Below are 24,264 nucleotides of genomic sequence, written 5' to 3'. Positions count from 1 at the left end.
TTAGTTGAGATAACACTGGTATCCTCTCTGTTTATGACATGGGTCATTGCATCTAGACTCTTGGACTTTCATTTGTTGTTTGCAAGAAGAAGGGGTGCTTTTAAATTCTGCTCCTGAAATTCCTAGCATTCCTCCCCATGTGATTATGAGCATTCATATTTCTTTTTCCCAGCCAAGTTATCAAAGTGTTTCAATGAAAAATACCGGTGCCATGTTACGTCTATGTGATCTTCACAATAGCTCAAGATGAATAGAGCCTTTTTCACTTTATCAAAGGGAGAACTGTGTTTTTTAAGTACCTGATTTTTAAGCAGTGTACTTGATTGATGTTTTTGAATGGATACTTTCAGTATCTTGCTAAAAACAGGGTTGCATTACATCTGAGAGGAGCTCATCTAACAGCTAGTCTAACAGCTCTACAAATGTGAAGCTTTCCATTTTTAGGTAGAAAATGTCTGTGCTGGACCTGTGTTTTTTCCATCCCCACTGCGGGTCATGTGCACCATTCCTGGAACTATCATCTCACTCAGCAGCTTTTCGTTAAACAAGGGAGTGAATTTGTCAGTGTTCTCATTGAAGGCTGTATTTATATTTATCAAGGGTAGCTTTTACATATTACAGACTCCCTGCTGTACGGGGAAAGCCAGGGTGAGCTGTCAGTCATCTATGCATCTCTTTGCCTATTGAATTCAAACAGCTCAGACATGGCATTGGCCCAACATAGAAACCAAGCGTCACAAAGCAGTTCATCTTCTTTGTAAGGGTCAAGCCCATGCTGATAATTTTCTAGGGTTTGTGTTTTATTACTAGCTGAAAACCAATAGGGTATAGAAAGAGAAAATGCATCTATTGTCATTATTAGATGAATTTTCATGTAAAGATCATTGTCACTGTATTTTCACATTTAAACTCTATGCATTTACTTGTCTGGTACAAATCCATTACTTACTAAGGAGGAGATTTCATTATGCCAAGATTCAATCTGTGTTTGATAGTCTTGCTGATGATTCCTGCTATACCATTTGTTACACATTCTGCTCATCATACATGAGAAATTTGCAATCAAGTTCAAGTTATCTTAAATATTTGAGACAATCATAGAATTCTATGTTGTTTTCTCTCATGATATCAAAAGTTTTTGATACAATTTGCTCCTATAAAATTTCCACAAATACACTAAGCAAAGGCTATGTGTTCTTTGCTGTTGTTTAGTCACTAAGTTGTGTCCGACTCTTTTGCGACCCCATGGACTGTAGCCCGCTAGGCTCCTCTGTCCCTGGGATTTCCCAGGCAAGAATAGTGGGGTGAGTTACCGTTTTCTTCTCCAGGGGATCTTTCTGACCCAGGGATCAAACCCACATCTCCTGCACTGCAGGTGGAGTCTTTGCTGCTGAACCACCAGGGAAGCTCTGTGTGTTCCATATGCCTTATAAAATCAAATAAAGCCCTTTAAAGTATATTAAAATGATATGTTCTTCACCATCAAGAAGTAGATTCCTTGTAAACTCAGCTCTTCTTTCCTATTTATTGGTTCACTATTGGTGTCATTCAGCAGGAGTGTGCTAAGTGACATAGATAAGACATATTCATTGCCCTTTAGGAGTTTATTATACTATGGAATATAAAATTTTCATGGGTTTATTCTCAGTCTCCATAAATGTATTGAATTAACTGTTGCATCAAGGGAGAAAATACTGGGAAATACATAGATTGATGTTTCATAAAGAAGACATAAACTTATAGGAAAGGTAATGGTATTGAAATCAAGACAGGATTTCTTTCCAATCAAAACTGCAATGAGGTATCACTTCACACTGATCAGAATGGCCATGATTAAAGTTAAAGCTGGAGAGGGTGTGGAGAAAAGGGCACCTTTCTACACCCCTGGCGGGATAGCCACTATGGAAAACAGTGTAGAGGTTCCTTAGAAAACTACAAATAGACTTGCCATATTACCCAGCAACCCCACTCCTGGGCATATGTACTGGAAAAGATTAAAACTCTAATTTGAACAGACACATGTACTCCAAAGTTCATAGCAGCACTATTTACAGTAGCCAAGACCTGGAAGCAACCTAAGTGTTCATTGTCAGATGAATGGTTAGAGAAGATGTGGTACATAGATGCAGGAGAATACTACTCGCCATTAAAAAAATGATATAATGCCATTTGCAGTCACATGAATGGACCTAGAGATTTTCATATTAAGTGAAATGAGAAAGACAAATATCATGTGATATCACTTATACATAGGATCTAAAATATGAAACAAATGAAGTTACTTACAAAACAGAAACAGACTCACAGGTATAGAAAACAAACTTATGGTTAGCAAAGAGGGAAGAGAGTATGAGGAGGGATAAATTAGGAGTCTGGGATTAGCAGATACAAACTACTATATGTAAAATAGATATACAACAAGGTCCTGTGTATAGCACAGGGAGTAATATTCAATTCCCATGATAAACTATAATGGAAAAGAATATGTGTAGGTGTAAAGTATGTCCCCTACTTACAAACCTTGCAGCCGGGAACTTTCAAAGATATGAGTGTGTGTGCCAGCCCCTATATGCCTGCTATTGTTCTGAACTTTTATACTTTCAAGGCACTTACTGTGAGATTAAAAATGTTTTATTTTTTATGTTTGATTGCATCCATTATTTGTGTGAAATTATTATAAACCTATTATAGTACAGTAGTACTATTTAGCTGAGTGTGTTAGTTAGGTACCTGGGCTAACTGTGTTGAACTTGTGAACAAATTGGACTTATGAACTGCTCTTGGAATGGAACTCATTTGTATGTAGGGGACTTACTGTAAAATTGAATCAGTTTGCTTTACACCAGAAACTAAGACAACGTGGCAAATCGATGATACTTCTAAAGAAGAAAAAGAAAGACAGGCTTTCTGACTAGCCTTGCCCCTTCATGCAATGAATTTAGATGACTCACGAAAATGTCTAGATCACGATGTCCTCAGTTTTGCACAATGGGAAGAGCTTATTTAATTTTTGGAACAATATCAAGTGATATAGAGGGTCAAACATTTGGCATATATTTTGCCTTTATAAAATTAGTGGAAGCCATAATTGGATACCATCACTGCCACATAAATCAAAAGAGAAGAGAAACCAAGAACTTGTGTTTAAAGAGAAACTAATAACTTGTCTCTCAAAGCAACTTTTAAGCTATTTTTACCATCTTCTCTACTATTCTAGTGGCTGCTGGACTAATTCCTAACAAGGTTGATTTATGAATTCTTTTTTTCCCCTTTGTTAATTCTCAGATAGACTAAAAGAGAGTAACAGAAAAATGTAATTATCAGAAATGGAGGGAAAAAATGGGAGTTTTTATAAAGCAAAGGAACTCTACACAAATTATTTCTATGATTCAAAGCCAAAACAGTGTTTTGCACATAGTTCACAATAAAACTTTGTTTAAATTAAAATAAGCAAAAATACCTGATGATTCTACTTTAATAGGTATAGTATATATAAATATATTTTGTGGACGATGAAAAGAACTTCAGGAGTCATAGCTGATATCAAATGTCAAACTGTTCAAAGTAACTGCTATTTGTTCTGCTATTTTAAATAACACAGAAAGAAAACCAGGATTCAGAGAAATAATGTTTAAGTGGAACAAAAAATCACAGGGCTTGTCTGAAAGTTGACACAGTTCCCATAAAATTCACTATGCTGCTTCTGCTGCTAATTCGCTTCAGTCGTATCCGACTCTGTGCGACCCCATGGACTGCAGCCTACCAGGCTCCTCTGTTCATGGGATTTTCCAGGCAAGAGTACTGGAATGGGTTGCCATTGCCTTCTCCTAAAATTCACTATAATGATAGGTAATTATTATGAGCTAATATTTTTGATACTAGAAAATACAATATAATGTTGGTAAAATACCTAAAATACAATAACAATGATAATTATATTTCAAGATTGAATCCATTATTATGTATCAGGTACTATTTAATATATTTTAATATATTTACATATATATAATTATTATTTATATGTAAATATTGCAATAAAGTACCTGTGTTGTTATTTTCAATTAAAGGTGAGGAAATCAAAGTACATGGGAGTTTGGTACTTGGTCCAAAGTTTTGCTGCTCTTACAGGCTTCCCTGGCAGCTCAAACAGTAAAGAACCTGCCTGCAATGCATGAGACCCGGGTTCAGTCCCTGGGTTGGGAAGATACCCTGGAGAAGGGAATGGCTACCTACTCCAGTATTCTTGCCTGGAGAATTCCATGGACAGAGGAACCTGGTGGGCTACAGTCCATGATGTCACAAAAGGGTCAGACACAACTGAGTGACTTTCTCTACTACTACTATGCTACTCTTACACAGAACAACTAGAATTTGAACCCATGCAGTCTGACTTCAGAGTCTATAACTATAATCATTATATCATAAAATGGTGAAAGCAGCAGAATGCTCTTGTGTTTGTCTTACAGTTTGCATCTAATTCTAAAAAAGACAATAAGGAAATTGACAAATATCCTTCTGAGTGGTCGATCCAAATCAACTTCAGCCACTCACTACAAGATAAACCTTGCCACCATGTGTACACTCCCTAACCCTCCGCCCAGCACATACACACACTGCAAATAATCTGATCCATATGAGATTAACATTCAGAACCATCTTTAAACCTATCTGTTCATGCTTGAAAAATAAGGTCCCTACTCAATCATTTTTATTGTCAACAGAAATAAACATAAGCCTTCTGGTAGTAAGAGCGTTGCCTAATTAACTTTTGTGTTAATCACGCACTGGCTGCACTCCGAGCTTTTCTACAACAAACTCTATATCATAAACTTCTAACCCTAGATATTCTTAAATATTTAAGAAGGATATTTGAATGAGGAGCTTGAGTGATGTCTAATGAATATGTATTTGTAGTCTCCCATCCTCCCACTTAAAGTAACTTACATCAAAATGTCTATCACAGAACCTGCATTTCTATATTAATCTCACCATTTGCTAAATGTGTTACTTTACTTTAGATTCTAAATAGTTTTATGTCTAAAGAGTGATATATTTGGACTGAGAAAACCTAGACTCTTGTCCTGGCTTTTGAATGACCTTGGAAAGGTCTTTTCTAGATTATGACCCTGCACATTGCAGAAGGGTCCTGATCCTGGCTAGCCCCCTGACACCCTCTTTCTCTCTTCACCTTGTCCTCACCACTCTTCAACCTACTTTAAAAAATAGCTTTGTTAAGGATTAGTTAATAAAAGAAAAACTACACAGATTTACTTGGGTGACTTTTCTGTTCTGAAACCTCTTTAGTACTTCATATTTTTAGGGCACTTGTCTGGGAAAATCTCCTTAAACCTACCCACCCAGATCTTCTGCTTGACTTCTCTCCATTCAGGTTCTCATCTTAAATAACTCCTTTTCATAGAAAGTTTTCACTGGTTACCCTGTGTAAACCTGACTCAGCCCCCGACCTTACTGGCTTCTTAACAATCATTATTATCTGAAATTACCTTTTGGTTGCACTTTGTTTGCATGCTGTGGTCTGTTTTTCCCTGGCAAAATGATATTTCTATTAAAGCCCAGGCCTCGTCCACCTTTTTCAATGCATTATCAGTTCAGTTCAGATATTGTAAAAAGTGTGTAATTTATTACTGTTATTTTTCACATAGAAGAAAGTGTTTTTCAGTCATCAGTTCAGTTCAGTCACTCAGTCGTGCCTGACTCTTTGTGACCCCATGGACCCCAGCACGCCAGGCTTCCCTGTCCATCACCAACTCCCAGAACTTGCTCAAACTCATGCCCATCAAGTCGGTGATGCCATCCAACCATCTCATCCTCTGTCATCCCCATTCGCCTCCTGCCTTCAATCTTTCCCAGCATCAGGGTCTTTTCCAGTAAATTCTTCACATCAGGTGGCCAAAGTATTGTAGCTTCAGTTAGCCTTATATCCTGATGCAAAGTAGATGGTCAATAAATGTAGATTTAATGGAGGAAAAAACTACCATTTCATTCTGAGACAAATAAGGTAACAGTTATCATGAGGATAAATAAGGTATCAGAGATGAACACATCTCCTGAACTGTAATTTCATTGCAAATTACTATTATTGGTTAGATCTTAACACTTTTAAGTGACTTGTCCCAAGTTATAAGAGCTATTATGTAAAACTAGACTCTGAAGCCAGACAGTCTGCCTCAAAGGCCTATAATTGTGGTCATTTAACTGCAGTCACGTGCATGCGACTACATAAACTAGGCAAGATGGTGATGACCAACTATTGCAAACCAGACAATTCTTTCTTGATAAGCTCAAAACAGTTCAGTAAATCAGGGCTTCTAGAAGAGTCCAGTATGAGTTGGGAAACTTTGTAACTCATTTTAGGAACTTGGTATGGACCATTTAACTTTTTGTTAATGTCTAAGATCTCTTGGATTGCCGTGGCTGGTTGGGATCGCCACAGTTGGTTGCCACCGTGAACCATTCTTCCCTTCTTACCTTACTTTGAAATGACTAAGGACACGCCAGGTAAGGACTGGTGAAAGAGTGGCAGGGAAGTAGCTTCATGAAGCCGGTAACTTTCAACCCACTTTTGCATGACCTCCAGAGAGAAACGTGGCTATATTGAGTCTGATTTCAGTATTAAAACATATTTGCCGGGTGTGAACTCTCGGGATTTAATGCGCAGCTGTTAGAAAGAAAATGACTTAAGCAAAGCCATATGTGCTTATTTTATAATTGTTTCAGGCATTGCTTGACAAAATTTAGGGTTTTTTTTTTTAACCTTAAAATATTTTTTATATAACTTGCTTATATGAGTGCCAGTCCTGGAGCCTTTTTCATGATATAAGCAGGACATTATGTGAGTATGAGTTTTTCCTTTTCTTCTGTTAGTGTCATTTTATGCTCATTTGATTTGTCTCTATAGTTCTTATGTAATGTTGAGTAAGTATTTCTTTTAGACTTAGAGCAAACTTATATTTTGTCCTCTTCATAAGTTTCTTTATACAATTTGCCCAGGAGATATAATTCTGAATTATTCATTTTCCATCGAGAAAACAATGATAATATATTAGAGGAATTAAACACTAAATAAATTCAAAGGTTTTAAAGTTTACTTTTGGTCAAATATGGTAACTAATGAAATGAGAAAAACTGCATTATAGGAGAATCCTGAAAAATATCTTTTAAAATGAAAATTTTAGGTCTTGTGTAACAAACATTAAAAGGAGTACTGGCAAAGTAGAAAAATCAGAATGCTGAGCAAGCTCAAAATTATATCATACAGCACAAAAGAAACAGGATATTTTCAACCTAGGAAAGGGGAGATTGCAAACAGACTTATTATTGCTATCAAATATTGGAAGAAACATGTACTGAAGAGCCATGGGAACACATATTGTTAATAACACAGTCTTTGAACCACTCTTTCAAAACCAAGTATTGTATTAGTAGGTGATGAGTTTTCCATAACTGTGATAGATGACTGTTGACTGAAGATGTTATAGGTGAAAACCAATTTTTCAGATTGACAAAATAAACTTCAGAATTTTTTCAAGTCCTGTGTGTTTGAGGAATGAAAATTTATTGGCAAGATCAGAACCCTAGATGTCAAAAGACCTGAAAGTTTTAGTTCTCTCACTGACCTTTGGCCACATCACTTAAGCACAGTTTTAATATGTTTAGTAATTCTTTTATGTCCAGCCAAGTGCTCAGATAGAACTGTACTTTGGAGCACCTTTGTTGAAAATTTTAAGTATTTCTCAATTACCTGGGACCAGTCAGGGGACGGTGTTCAGCAGGCTGCCCCAAACCAGTGCCAGGACCTGTGTGAGTCCCAGCTTCCAACATACTTCTGGATACTCTTAACTCTGCGCATTCAAGGGGTTGACCAGATGCCTCAATAATCTCCAGAACTGACAGCACCTAAGGGTCTCAGCTTTGAGTCCAAGCCTGGCAAGTTAATTGCTCCCACTGACCAGTATGACATTTCTTTCCAGATTGCAGGAGACTGGTTTAAATGCTGAATTTGATTGATCTTTGCTCGTGTTAGTCACAGGATAAATTCAGGATGACCAGTGCTCCACTGTCAGACTCTGGACTGAAGCTGTGTATGTAGCTTCATATGTAAGTTTTCATTCATCTGTGTTCCAATCTTAATGAAGTCTCTAGTGTTCGCAACTGAGAGCAACAGGACAAACACCAGAGAAACTTAACCTGTACACTTCCTGCCATTGACACTCACAGTGGTCACCTGAAACTTAACCTGTACACTTCCTGCCATTGACACTCACAGTGGTCACCTGTAATCCTCTGTGACATAGTCTCTGATAGCAGCAGAACCTACTTCTTCTCAGGACTTTCATGGCTTTTGCTTCTCTAAAACAATGAGATCTTTTATCTGATGTCCTCTCTGGATCCAATCAGTGCAGTGACATTGTGCATCCCCAGGTCAGTAAGCCACCCTGGATAAAGAACAGACATTCTTTGTGTGAATGAAACCACCTATGACTCTGCTCATGGACTTTTTGTCTATCCTTCCACTGTTGGTTTAGGGTGGAAACAATTATGACCAATAGTGAAATAAATTACCTGGTAATTTACCCTGTTAGGTGACCCCATGTTTCTGGGAGTGCTTGTTTTATAGACTCTAACCTAGAGTCTGGGGAGGAAAGGATGTCTTTGCTGAAGGGCTTTCCTCATTACCATAATCAAGGTCATACAGTTAGTCAGTTGATTTATTGGTGCACAATTCAATATACGGGCTGGTTCCTCAGGCAGGTCTGGCTATAGGCTACTCTCTGTTCAAAGTAAGTGTCCCTTACATTAAAAAAAAATGAGAACAATTAAAATATCAAGGTATATGTTAAAAATTAAAACTGCCCATATTTTTAGGGCCCTGGGATTTCTTGGAAGGAATGATGCTAAAGCTGAAACTCCAGTACTTTGGCCACCTCATGCGAAGAGTTGACTCATTGGAAAAGACTCTGATGCTGGGAGGGATTGGGGGCAGGAGGAGAAGGGGACGACAGAGGATGAGATGGCGGGATGGCATCACTGACTCGATGGACGTGAGTCTGAGTGAACTCCGGGAGTTGGTGATGGACAGGGAGGCCTGGCGTGCTGCGGTTCATGGGGTCGCAAAGAGTCGGACACAACTGAGCAACTGAACTGAAACACATGAAACAAGTTATATCCACATCTTCCATCAGGGAATGATGGGTCTGAATAGTATTTAATGTGAGTACTCCTGATACTATAATGTCTTTATCCTTGAAACATTGAGCATAATGTGATTCAAGGGCAGAAGTGGCCATGAGTGTTGTTATTAAGTCTAGAGCAGAATCTGGAGGAATTGTAAGATGCTTGTGGGAGAAAAGTTGACAAATGAGCTCCAAAGATGACACAAAACTGATTTGCCCACTTTCATACTGAAATGGGTAAAGAAGCGAGAGTGGTAAACAATCCGCCTGCTAGTGCTGGTGTAAGAGAAGCGGGTTTGATCTGTGGGTTGGGAAGATCTCCTGGAAAAGGAAATAGCAACCCACTCCAGGATTCTTGCCTGGAGAATCCTATGGACAGAGGACCCATGGGGTCTCAAGGAGTTGGACACGACTGAAGCGACTTCACGAACCAGGGATTCAAAGATTGCACAGCATAGTGGATGCATATGTTTTTTGGTGTCAGATAACTTGACTTTAGAACTCATTTGTTATTTACTAGTGTCTGAGCGACTTCACTTTCACTTTTCACTTTCATGCATTGGAGAAGGAAATGGCAACCCACTCCAGTGTTCTTGCCTGGAGAATCCCAGGGACGGGGGAACCTGGTGAGCTGCTGTCTATGAGGTCGCACAGAGTCGGACACGACTGAAGTGACTCAGCAGCAACAGCAGCGTCAGTGTCATTGGAGGGACTGATGCTGAAGCTGAAACTCCAATACTTTGGCCATCTGATGCAAAGAGCTGACTCATTTGAAAAGTCCCTGATGCTGGGAAGGATTGAGGGCAGGAGGAGAAGGGGACGACAGAGGATGAGATGGCTGGATGGCATCACCGACACAGTGGACATGGGTTTGGGTGGACTTTGGGAATTGGTGATGGAGAGGGAGGCCTGGTGTGCTGCAGTTCATGGGGTCACAAAGAGTTGGATACGACTGAGTGACTGAACTGAACTGAGCTGAGTGTCATATTGAACAGAGCCTCTGTGTATGGTTGTGCAAGTTATATACTGCCCAAGTTCTCCCAGCCAGTAGATTTAGTCAATGATTGCCAGGAGACACTCAGAACTGCTTCTACCTGGAAGTAAGGAAGCCTTTTTCTCATTTCCACAAAGGCATTTTGTGTTCTGAGGATGCTAGTTAACATCTCTGAGACTCAGTTTCTTCATCTTAAACATGTACATAATACCATTTACCTTGTGGGCTTGTTGTGACCATTATAGAGAATGTACATGGAGTGACTTCCACAGTACAGGCACCTGATTAGAGGCTGTTAGAATAAGAGGACTATTGCTTTGTGCTTAGCTCTGTGTACGAACAATTATATGCCTTATATAATGTCTTATGGGAGATTATGAATTATTTGTGGAAAAGATAATGTGTACATGGACCATATTGATTAGGAAAGGATCAGGGTGACCAGGAGAATAAAGTTTCATGGCAGAGGCTGGGGCATTTTACCATGTAATTTACAAATGATATCTCCTTGAGGAAATGTTTTTAAGAAGTCTTTTGTTTAGGAAAAATGCATATTCATCATGACTAGTAATATGGAAAGTGTCCCTTGAAAAGAAGCCTTAGATGAAATACACCAACACATTAATAGCATAGAAGGAGCACAGTGAGTGGGCTAGAGTTACAGAGTTAATCATTTAGACTCTTTCTCTGCTGTTTATCAGCTTCATGCTCTTTAACAAGTTATTTGCTGAGCTCCTGTTTCCTCAGAAGAAGAACCTAATACTATAGAAGAACCTAATAAAATAGAACCTAACACTTCTACAGTGAGAGTCAACTGAGATCATGAATTAAATAACTATAAACTATGAAAGCCTTATTTTCATCATTGAGCAGGAGCACCAAAGGCGACTGACTTCATTCATTTCTGAATTTTCAGTTTTTCTGTAATGAACCTGAATTATATATGTAACAGAAAAATATAAACAAGTATAAAAACATTCCTGTAAAAGGAAAATTGTGATTGTATGAAAGAAAGCAAGTATGTTTCAGAATCAAAAGCAAAGAAAATTTCTCTGACTTCTGTTAAATGGAGGGGAGAGAAATACTTTCTTATGCATAACTTTTTTTCAAATTATACTTGGTACCTCTATTGAACCACAGAATACTTTTATGGAACCATCTTCCATGTTCCCACTGAGCTAGTATAAAAGGTGCCAAAAGAAGGGAAGGAGTGAGTGATCCTGGGTCAGATTTAGAAAGAAAATATAAGAGCATGCAGTTACATTTGAATTTTAGATAAAAAAATAAATGTAATTTTTTAGTGTGTTTACAGCAACAAATACCCTATATGAAATCTGAGTAATACTTGAGTATAAATACTCAACTAGTATTCGTTGCTTTTATGAAATAAAAATTTAACTGGGCATTTTGTATTCTATCTGTCAAGGCTTCACAAGGGTTCAGTAATTGCAAAAGTTTAATCCCTTATCTTTCCTGAGGCAATGAAGCTCTTTCAGATTTGCAGAATTAACTTCTCCCTAGGCTACCAGAAGAGGAAACAGAGTGAACCACCAATACAGTCTAGATCTTCCTCTTTACTCAAGGGATAATTAGGGTAAAAAAAAAAAAAAAAAAAAGGGAAAAACCTGAGCAGAGATGTTTCGGAGGATAGCCAGATGACATCATAAGGACTCAGCATAAAATAGAGAGGAAATGATGGAACCAGGAGGTACTTTAAATGCAGTATAGCAAGGCTAGCTATATATAGCCTTTGGAATAGTCTTTCAAATCAGCTTTTTCAACGCAAGCATCGATTCACTTCACCCGAAGAGATCAAGGTATAAGAGGAGTAATTTTTCAAATTTAGAAAGTTATCCAACTCTTAAAAAAAAAAATTTATTGATTTGGCAGTTGCCAGGTCTGAGGCACATGGGATCTTCAATCTTTGTTGCAGTGTGTGAGATCTTTGGTTGTGGCATGGGGGATCTAATTCCCTGACCAGGGTTTGAACCTAGACCCCTTGCACTGGGAGAGTGGAGTCTTAGCCACTGGACCACTAGGGATGTCCCAGAAACCTATGCAACTCTGCTGATGTGGGAAATTAGATTCAAAAGTACACTGGAACCTGGGGCTAGAAGCTGTCAACTCTTAGGCTCTCACACGAGAGGTACATGAATCTGGAGTGCATGTGGGACCGGCAGCCCTAATGCCAGGAAGGTACATCCACACTTGCCTTTCGGAGAGGTCCACAAGGTTTTTAAAAGGGTCACATTTAATATACTGAGCCTAAGCTAGTTTTATATAACTGAAGGTCTGAACAGTAAAAGAACTATTCACATTCATGATTACCTGTGAGAGGAACTGATAACACATGATTAGAATGTTCATTTGTTGATTGAAAAAAGTGGATTATGAAAAACTGGAAGAACATTCCCAGTCTACTTTTTATCATCAGCATTTTCCATTTGGGTAAAGGAAAATCTAGCTCGAGAGTCCCTATTGCTTTATTTAGTGTATGTTAATTATGAAAGCATTACTTCAAACACATTAGGAGGGATTGTTTATGTAAAACTTTTACAAATTATTGTGTAGATTGGTTATGAAAGTGTAATATTTAACACTTCTAATCTACTTCTTTGAAAAAAATTCATTTTCTTTGATGTGATAAGGAAAGTGTTTTAGCGTATATTTGTTAGCAGATTTTACCTCAGTATATTTTGGTGAGAAGTTTTTAGAGCAATTAATAATGCATCAACTGACAAATTACCATTGCTTTTTTGTAATCGAATGTCTCACCACACCACTTTGTAATTTTACTCTCAGCCATCTGCCAACCTAGGTACTTTAACCACGTTTTATTTTATACATGTGACCTACTTTGAAAGTTTCAACATTTGTCTAGCTTTGTTTTCAACAGACACAAAATTCAAATAACTGAATGTGTGAATGTTCCACATTTTTATACAAATATAAGCACCACAGAAAATATACATACTATTATTACTTGAGAAATATTTCTTGTTAAACTGTATTTAGTTAAGTGCTTACTTCTCGATAAAGTAGTCTGAACGTTTGTCTTTGGTTAAAAGAATACTTTCTGATGGCTAGAAAAGAAAAAAGCCTTTAAAATTTTCTTAACTTTTCTGGTTATCCTCAGACTTAGTGAAAAAATAATTTTTTTCTGCACCCATTGCTGGTAGACGTCCCACAGATATGGCTTCAAGCAGTGAAGAGGATAAAGTTCTAGTTTTTTATGTTCACATGATATACATGAATAGAATAATCCATATTTGATGGATCATATATATGACAAAGAAAGCTTCCTAATGTTTAGTGAGCACAGCAGTAGGCTGTAAAATGCCCCAGTCCACCAAAGATATGCCCATGTCCTAATCTCTAGAGCCTATAAATGCCACCTTACTTGGGAAAAGGGTCTTTTCAGATATGACAAAGGATGTTGAGACAAAGAGGTCATCCTGAATTATCTGGGTGAGACTTGAATGCTATCAAAAGTGTCATAGAGAAAGGAGCAGACACACACACGTAAGAGAAAGCTTTGTGAAGAAAAGGGCAGAGATCAGAATGATGTGGATACCAGCAGAAGAAGATTGGGAACCACCAGAGCTGGAAGAGGCAAGGAGCATATTCTTGATTTTGGCTCATTGGAAATGTTGAGCTTTTGACCTCCAGAAATGTGAGAAAATAAACTCATTTTAAGCCATCAAGTTTGTGGTAATATGTTAAGGCAACCACCAGAAACTAATATACCAGCCCACTATGGTAAAGGCCTAAATACGTGGTAGGTGTTCTTGTTATGTTATCCTACTTATTCTTCAGGATTATCTATAGTTTTGATGCTAATAGCTTTGCCTCTGTGTACTGGTGCCAAATTGACTCTCTTTTCGAGACTGAGTTTTGGGTTAAGTAGAAAAAAATAGCTTTATTGCTTTGCCAGGCAAAGGGGAGCACAGTGGCTCCTGCTCTCCAAAAACCATGTGTCCCAACCAGGGAGGATTTGGTGAGGAGTTTTATAGCAATAGTTCAAGGGTGGGGTCACTGACAAGAGTAGGGTGTGTGCAGGTCCTGTATTCCTCTAATGTGGTCTCAAATAATCTTCTTAATGTGCTTGATGTGTTCTGGTTCTTTTAGTGTAGCCTCAAGTGGTCTTTCATTGGTATGAAGAATGTTGACAACTTACAGAGCTTAAAGACATTGTTATATATATATATATATACCCTTGAGGTGGAATCGGGACCCTTCCCCAAGGCTGCACTATTGCATTATTGATTATTGGCTGCCCCCTCTTTAGTCTTTGCATCCCTTCTCTTACAACTGTTTGAATTGTACCTTTGGGTCAGGGAAGTTCATGGAAGCCAAAGTCTGTATCCTACAAGAAAACTGACAGGGGACTGAAATGCTTCTGCACCCAGAAACCCCACTGAGTTTTGTTAGGTTTCAGTTTTTGGAAGATTATATTTATCCTAGATCTTTCCAGGTGGCACCAGTGGTAAAGAATCTGCCTGCCAATTCAGGAGACAAAAGAGATGTGGGTTTGAACTGTGGGTGGGGAAGATCCCCTTGAGAAGAAAATGGCAATCCACTCCAGTATTCTTGCCTAGAGAATCCCATGGACAGAGGAGCCTGGCAGGCTATAGTCCATAGGGTCACAAAGAGTTGGACATGAGTGAAGCATCTTAGCACATACACATTTATCTTAATTGTACAGAGGAGGAAAATGAGGGAATTTACCCAGTGTCCCACGGTTTCAGTGCAGCATGGAAAGATGCAATAATTTGTCTAAGTGAACACAAAACTTACGGTGCATTTGCCTGCTCATGTTTGCACACTAATGTATCATTCCTTTAATTACCACCCTAAACACTGATGGTGTCTCATTTAAATGTTGCTTAGGTAGGTAGTAATGAAAAGAAGAGACAGCCATTGTCTTTTTTTTTTTTTTTGGTATATCTTTATTTGGCTGTGCTGTGTCTTATTTGCAGCATGCAGGATCTTTGATCTTTATTGCAGCATGTGTGATCTTTAGTTGCAGCATGCAAGCTCGTTAGTTGTGGCATGTGGAATGCAGTTCTCTGAGCAGGGGTAGAACCCCTGGCCCTTGCACTGAGAACGCAGAATCCCAATCACTGGACCACCAGGGAAGTCCCAACCATTGTCTTAAATAAAGCTTTCATTGGTAATTGCTAGGGAAGGAATAATCATTATATATTTTCAGTATTTTTCTACTCTTTTTCATCATCATAACTATTTTCACACAAACCTGGGGAACTGAAGACAGACTGGTTAGGTAGACTTTAAAATTGGTAGGGAACCCCAGAGTCTTGACAGCTGGAGTTTGAACTTCATAAAAATCTTAGCTTCACTCGCAAGACCAAGTCTGAGAAAGCCTGTTACTCAAGAAAATGATAGATTTTCACTTATGTTACCAAAGAAAAGAATAAAATCAGAGTGGAAGTGATAAGCAACATGAACACATTAAATGTGTTTGTTAAAAAGTGACTACATGAATGCATTCATGACACAAATGGTTTCCTATTTTCACTTCAGTCAGTCAGTTCAGTCGCTCAGTCGTGTCTGACTCTGCGACCCCGTGAACCACAGCACGCCAGGCCTCCCTGTCCATCACCAACTCCCAGTCTCCACCCAAACCCATGTCCATTGAGTCGGTGATGCCATCTAACCATCTCATCCTCTGTCTTACCCTTCTCCTCCTGCCCTCAATCTTTCCCAGCATCAGGGACTTTTCAAATGAGTCAGCTCTTCGCATCAGGTGGTCAAAGTATTGGAGTTTCAGCTTCAGCAACAGTCCTTTCAATGAACATTCAGGACTGATTTCCTTTAGGATGGACTGGTTGGATCTCCTTGCATTCCAAAGGACTCTCAAGAGTCTTCCCCAACACCACAGTTCGAAAGCATCAGTTCTTCAGCACTCAGCTTTCTTTATAGTCCAACTCTCACATCCATACATGACCACTGGAAAAACCATATCCTTGACTAGATGAACCTTTGTTGACAAAGTAATGTCTCTGCTTTTGAATATGCTATCTAAGTTGGACATAACTTTCCTTCCAAGGAGTAAGCGTCTTTTGAATTCATGGCTGCAGTCACCATCTGCAGTGATTTTGGAGCCCCCCAAAATAAAGTCTGACACTGTTTCCACTGTTTCCCCATCTATTTCCCATGAAGTGATGGGAGTGGATGCCATGATCTTAGTTTTCTGAATGTTGAGCTTTAAGCCAGCTTTTTCACTCTCCTCTTTCACTTTCATCAAGAGGCTTTTTAGTTCCTCTTCACTTTCTGCCATAAGGGTGGTGTCATCTGCATATCTGAGGTTACTGATATTTCTCCTGGCAATCTTGATTCCAGTTGTGCTTCTTCCAGCCCAGCGTTTCTCATGATGTACTCTGCAGGTAAGTTAAATAAACAGGGTGACAATATACAGCCTTGACGTACTGCTTCTCCTATTTGGAACAAGTCTGTTGTTCCATGTCCAGTTCTAACTGTTGCTTCCTGACCTGCATACAGGTTTCTGATGAGGCAGGTCAGATGGTCTGGTATTCCCATCTCTTTCAGAATTTTCCACAGTTTACTGTGGTCCACACAGTCAAACGCTTTGCCATAGTCAATAAAGCAGAAATAGATGTTTTTCTGGAACTCTCTTGCTTTTTCTATGATCCAGTGGATGTTGGCAATTTGATCTCTGGTTCCTCTGCCTTTTCTAAAACCAGCTTGAACATCTGGAAGTTCACGGTTTACGTATTACTGAAGCCTGGCTTAAAGAATTTTGAGCATTACTTTACTAGCGTGTGAGATGAGTGCAATTGTGTGGTAGTTTGAGCATTCTTTGGCATTGCCTTTCTTTGGGATTGGAATGAAAATTGACCTTTTCCAGTCCTGTGGCCACTGCTGAGTTTTCCAAATTTGCTGGCATATTGAATGTAGCACTTTCACAGCATCATCTTTCAGAATTTGAAATAGTTCAGCTGGAATTCCATCACCTCCACTAGGTTTGTCCGCAGTGATGCTTCCTAAGGCCCATTTGACTTCACATTCCAGCATGACTGGCTCTAGATGAGTGATCACATCACTGTGATTATCTGGGTCATTCTTCTGTGTATTCTTTCCACCTCTTCTTAATATCTTCTCCTGTTAGGTCCCTATCATTTCTGTCCTTTATTGAGCCCATCTTTTCATGAAATGTTCTCTTGATATCTCTAATTTTCTTGAATACATTTATGACACAAATGGTTTCCTGTTTTCACTTAATTTGATAGAAAAATACACTGTGTTTCTCTTACTCATCCTTGTATTTCACTTGTAACATGCTAACAAAATACATTCTAACCTAAATCTGATTTTGTTACTTGTATCTTATAAAATCAGATGTAGAGGTGACCAAGGCTGTTGCTAAATTATAAGTCTGTCCTCAAATTACTTTCTCCTTGTTCACTGGTCTATCTTACTGCCTTTAGATTCAGTCTTGCTCTAATTCTCAGGTCAGAATAGATTGCCGGGAGGATGAACTATGTTTGGTGATCTGAAGAGTAATCTTTAGCACAATCAGATAGAATCAATAGGTTGGATAATCCCAGTCAATAGTTCGGATAACAACTAGAAGGGTTCTTTAATTGTAGGTGCTATCCAGAATATGAATTGGAGTAAAATGAAGCCATTCAAAAGAATACAAAGATAATGTTTCATTATATAAAATTTATGTTTTATATGGTTTTATTCACATGAACATAAATCTATCCATGAATACATGGCCCATTGTTATTAAAGACACAGTGATTCTCCTTAACCTACTGTTGCTCTTGTTCTGACACTAAGTCATGTCCAAGTCTTTGCCATTCCATAGACTACAGCATTTCAGGCTTCCCTGTCCTTCACCATCTCCTGGGGTTTGCTCAAACTCATATCCATTGTGTCTATGATACTATCAAACAATCTTATCCTCTGTCATCCTCTTCTCCTCCTGCCCTCCATCTTCCCAGCATCAGGGTCTTTTCCAGTGAGTCAGCTCTTAGCATCAGCAGGGGTGGGTGGGGATGGCCTAAGTATTGGAGCTTCAGCTTCGACATCAATCCTTCCAATGAATATTCAGGGTTGATTTTCTTTAGGATTGACTGGCTTGATCTCCTTGCTCCCCCAAGGACTCTCAAGAGTCCTCTCCACAGCCTGCTAGGCCTCTCTGTCCATGGGATTCTCCGGGCAAAAATACTAGAATGGGTAGCCATTCCCTTCTACAGAGGATCTTCCCGACCCCAGGATTGAACCTGGGTCTCCTGCATTGCAGGCAGATTCTTTAGCATCTGAGCCATCAGACAAGCCCCCTTAAACTAAGTTAAGTCATAATCTTTGCTCTTGATGAGGGTGGACATCCATTTTTCTTAGGCTGCATCCACTGAACTGACCCTTTTTTTCTGAGTCCTTGAAATCTGATCATCTGTCATTTGCCATTAGGATACTGTTGCCTCATTTCATGACTTGAATTGTGATTTCACTTAAGTCATTTATGTAGCTCCTCTACATAGTCAAGGTTCACTCTGTGTTCAGTCTTTGGAGTGGTTTGTCTGATCTCCTTATATTGTACACAAAACAGGTGCCTTCTCTGCTGGGTAATTTTGTCAGTCTGCTTGGCGTGGCTGCTTTCTCTCTTTCTGGAGCATGCTTGCCTCCTCCATCAGCATCCTCCTCTAATTTTCTGTGGCAGTAACAATTATAGAGTATTTTCCTCTTGGCAGAAAAAGTTACTTTTTAACTAAAAATAGATTCTGCCATGAAAACTCCCATGACAGTTGCTGACAACATCACTTTTGGCAGCAGTATCTTTCTATCTGTGAGGTCAATTTATATACTGTAAAATGCACATATCTTAAGTCCACAGCTTGACAAATGTTGACATCAAGATATAGAATCTTTTCACCACCTAATGTAGGTCCCTTATTCCCTTTGCTATCAACCCATTGCCTTCCCCAGGCAATCACTATTCTAATTTTATCACACTGATTGGTGTTGCCTGTGTTTGAACTTCATATAAATGGAATAATGTATCACACATTGTTAATACATCATACATGCATTATGAATCTTTTGTGCCTAGCTTATGTTGCTCATTATAATATTTTTGACATTTATCCATATCTTTACACTCATTAATACCTGAATTTTGTTAGTGGATGAATGGCCTTCTATTCCATGAACATACTACAGTTAATTCTGCTATTGATAGATATTTGGACTGTTTTCAGTTTGGGGTTGTTATGAATAAAATTGGCTTGACAGTTCTTGCACAGGAACATACCTAAAAATGGAATTGCTATGTTGCAGATCAGTGTTTGTTTAAATTCATGAGGAATAGCAACATCAGTATTGTAAGGGCAGTTAAAATATTTTATGGCCACTTTGGACAGGAAATAAGAGTTCAAATCCCTGTAAAAACAGAAAATCAACAAATCGACTTTTCTTTCTAAATGTTGACACGGAATGTTGAACTTTCAATAGAGAAAGAAAAGCAGGATTGTCATATGCCCGACCCTAGAAACTCAGGTTGCCTCATCACAGGTGGACTGTAAGCAAGGATGCTTTTCTTAACAGGAGCTTTTCTTACACAAATGACTTTCCTTGACACCAAATATGTGTCTAATGCCATGCCCCACCTTCCTCCCGTCTACTCTGTCTTGCTGCAAATATATTGCCATGACTAGTATTTAATTTCTCAATTTTGACAAGAGTAATTCCATGAAAGGGCTGCCCAGGTGGCATCAGTGATAAAGAATCTGCTTGCCAATGTGAGAGATGTAAGAGATCCAGGTTTGGTCCCTGGGTTGGGAAGATCCCCTGGAAAAGGGAATAGCAACCCACTCCAGTATTCTTGCCTGGAAAGTTCCAGTGGAGAGAGGAGCCTGGCAGGTTACAGTCCATAGGATGCAAAGAGTCAGACACGACTGAAGCAACTTAGCATGCATGCATCTACAGTTCTGTACAAAATAGAAGAAGCTGATTCAATCCTTCTTTCTCTTATTTGTGGCAGATAACCTGTTTGAGAAATTTGCTCTGGTACCTTCCCATGGACTTAACAGGAAAGGATGGCAAGTATTTGTTGCCTCTTTTTCCCTTACTCTCCCTGAATAGATAAGAGTCTTAGGGAAATAAATGATGGGCTGAGACTGATTGAATTCTAGGTTTTGAAAAAAAAGAGAGATGATTCTGAGAACATATCTATTCCTTAAATCTTGTAAATTGTGTTCTTTGAGATTTTAAACAAACCTGCACTCTCAGTTTCCTTATTGACCCAGAGGTGGTAGGAACATTTAAAGAAATATTTAGACTGGACACTGAAATATAAACTGTACAACTGTGGGAATCGTAGCAATGGGAATTCTAGGTGTTGGTTCAGAGAATCAACAGAGTAAGGCCTTTGAAAGGTCCATGCAGTCTCAGACAGTGAACATCTTTGAGGAGACCATGGCATAGGGATCTATGGGTTTTCTTCAAGCTTTCCTAAGTTATTAAGTATGGAATCCTGCATGACTCTAAGGAAGGATCTCCTGCAAAGTGACTGGCTGAATTTCTCATTAAACATTTAAGGAGAGGTCAGAGATAAGAAAGTCTGAAGTCAAACTGAACTCAATTTGGAACATAGAGGGAGAGAGTTCATGCACTCAAGTGTTGAGAATCAGGCTTCCCTGGTGACTCAGATGGTAAAGAATCTGCCTGCAATGTAGGAGACTAGGATTTGACCCCTTGTTCAGGAAGATCCCCTGGAGAAGGAAATGGCTACCAACTCCATTATTCTTGCCTGGAGAATTCCATGGAGAGGAGCCTGGTGGGCTACAGTCCATGGGGTTGCAAGGAGTGGGCACAACTGAGCAACTAACACTCACTTCACTTTACATTTTACAGTGTTGACTCTGTTAGATTTTGACCATATGCTCTTATGGAGATAGACCATCCATCTTGAATTTATATCACTTTATCTTTTTTATTTTTCTTCATGACTCTTAATACTATCTGTAATGCCAATCATATGTTTGTTTACTGCTTTTCTCTCTTACTAGTTTGAAGCTCCATAAAGGAAGAAGCTTTTTCTTTCCTATCCACTGCTCTATTTGTTGTTGTCCAGTCACCAAGTCATGTCCGACTCTTAGCAACCCCATGGACTGCAGCGTACCAGGCCTCCTGGTCCCTCAGCATCTCCCAGAGTTTGCCCAAGTTCATGTCCACTGATGCCGTCCAACCAGCTCATCCTCTGTTGTTCTCTGTACCCCATACTTAAAATAGTTCCTGGCATATAGTTGGCACTGAATAAATACTTAATGATTGAATGAACAGTGTTCAGAAATTCTCATAGTAAGTAGATAGAAATAGTGATGATGTCAAAATATTTAGTATTGTGATATTGGCAAGATGTAGCTCTCTATGAAATAAAAAATAATTTCCTGGATTTCTTCAAAATAGTGCTATATGATCATTTTATATTTTGCTTTAATATTCTCTTCAATTTATTTAATACCCTTGCTTTCCTTTACTGGCTTATCTTTGTTCAGAGATGACCCTTCTGGAGTGTATCAGCAGCTGAGAAGGTACATGATTTTATCATTTTACTTCTTGTACAGTCTTAGACTTCTAGTCAGTCTGCAGTGATCTTGTTGATGTACCTCTTTGCATACCACTAATCTACCTTGCTATTTTTAATATATCTGATGTATATACTTTTTATCCTCCCTATTTCTGATTTTCCAAAGTAATAATAGATCATTTTTATTTGTTTGTTTTTCCCTTTTTTATTTTTATTTTTTAAATCATGAAAGTATGGTAACACATTTACAGGAGACTTGGAATATACAGACCAAGTTACATATAGTTCTGCTATATGTTACAATTATTTTTTAAGTAGCTAAGATTTTTAGTCGGAGAAGACAATGGCATCCCACTCCAGTACTCTTACCTGGAAAATCCCATGGATGGAGAAGCCTGGTAGGCTGCATTCCATGGGGTTCGCTAAATTGGGCTTCACTGAGCGACTTCACTTTCATTTTTCACTTTCCTGCATTGAAGAAGGAAATGGCAACCCGCTCCAGTATTCTTGCCTGGAGAATCCCAGGGACAGAGGAGCCTGTTGGGCTGCCGTCTGTGGGGTCACACAGAGTTGGACACAACTGAAGTGACTTAGCAAAGATTTTTAGTTGGAGTTTCAATAACAAACTCTCAAAAATTAAAAGAATGAAGATACAGAAAAGTAGCAGGATAGGCGATCTGAAAAGCACTATGGACCAATTCAACATAATTAAGATTTATACAATTTTACACTACAGAAGGATAAAAGTTCTCTTCAAGATCCCCTAGACTGTAAACTTGGAGACACTGGAACATATCCAGGGACATAAAACAAGGTGCAAAATTTAATGGTCTAAAGGAAATCATACAATCTATTATCTTTATCACTAGAATTATGTTAGAAATCAATATCAAAAGATATTTGAAAATAATCCACGTATTTTCAGGTACAATGTGACTTTTACCAAGAGAGATCTTTGTGGTAGATATTTAATATTCTTTACACCTATAGTCTATGTGATATATTTTCATTGATATCAACATGACATTTTTAATGTACTTTAAAGCATAGAATCTATGCTAAATCCATGCTAAAGACAGCTCTCTTTATTTATCTAGAGTCAAAAAAAAAAAAATGAGGTGGGAGAAAATTGTGAGAATTTAAGAGGAGAGTCCAACAAAGCTGGAGCCAGGTTCCACCAGATTCTTCCCAGCAAGGCATACTGTCTAAAGAAAAGAGAGAATCATTGAGCTGTAAGACTTCTTTACCATGAAATCTCACCAGGTCATATGTCTATCCAATGGGATATATTCTCCTTCCTTTGTTATCTAGTGCATGGACGCTAAGTTACTTCAGTCATGTCCAACTCTTTGTGACCCTTTGAATTATAGCCTGCCAGGCTCCTCTGTCCATGGGATTCTCCAGGCAAGAATACCAGAGTGAGGTGCCATGCCTTCCTCCAGGGGATCTTCCCGACCCAGGGATCGAACCCAAATCTATTATGTCTCCTTAATTGGCAGGTGGGTTCTTTACCACTGAGCCATCAGGGAAGCCCCTAGTTATCTAGTACTTAGTAACAGACCTTCCAAGTATGAATGTTTTAATCCAACTATAATGATTTGGAGAAGGCAATGGCACCCCGCTCCAGTACTTTTGCCTGGAAAATCCCATGGATGGAGGAGCCTGGTGGGCTACAGTCCATGGGGTCGCTAAGAGTTGGACACGACTGAGCGACTTCACTTTCACTTTTCACTTTCATGCATTGGAGAAGGAAATGGCAACCCACTCCAGTGTTCTTGCCTGGAGAATCCCAGGGACGGCGGAGCCTGATGGGCTGCCATCATGTGGTCGCACAGATTGGACACGACTGAAGTGACTTAGCAGCAGCAGCATAATGATTTGATATCTTTCACATTTTCTCGGGGTCAGGAATTTGAAAGTGACTTGGCTGGGAATTTTTGGCTCAGGGTCTCTCCTGAGTTTAAATGCAGCCAGATACCAGCTAGGATACAGCCACCTGAAAGTTTCATTAGAGCTGAAGGATTCACTTTTAGGAGAAGATTCTGTTACAAAGCTGGCATATTGGTGCTGGGCATTATGAAGAGGCTTTGGTTCCTTTCCACACAGGCCTCTCTGTGGGGCTGCTTGAAATCCTGACATCATGCTGAGTTTTCCACAGAGTTAAGTGATCAAAAAAAAAAAAAAAAAAACAAAAACCCAGAAAAAACAAAAAACCTAAGCAGAAATTCCAATGTCATTTATGGTATAGCCTTGGAAATAACAATTTTACTATGCTTTTGGCCCTTCCTGTTTCAGTGTGGAAAGAAATTAGACAAAATATTATTATGAGGAGATAGTACATATTAGAGTCCATCTTGTGGACTGACTTCTACAATTTTCATAACTAAAACTGTCTCTAGGCAGAACTAAGGAGAGAGAAAGCAGAAACTTATTTTCCCAGTTGTGAATGCCCACTTTGTTAGTCTTAATGGTATTTTTCTGCCCTCTGAACTGCTAAT

The sequence above is a fragment of the Bos mutus genome, chromosome 8 (genome assembly GCF_027580195.1).
Source record: "Bos mutus isolate GX-2022 chromosome 8, NWIPB_WYAK_1.1, whole genome shotgun sequence".
NCBI classification, from domain to species: Eukaryota; Metazoa; Chordata; class Mammalia; order Artiodactyla; family Bovidae; genus Bos; species Bos mutus.
This window is presented reverse-complemented; position numbering follows the sequence as displayed.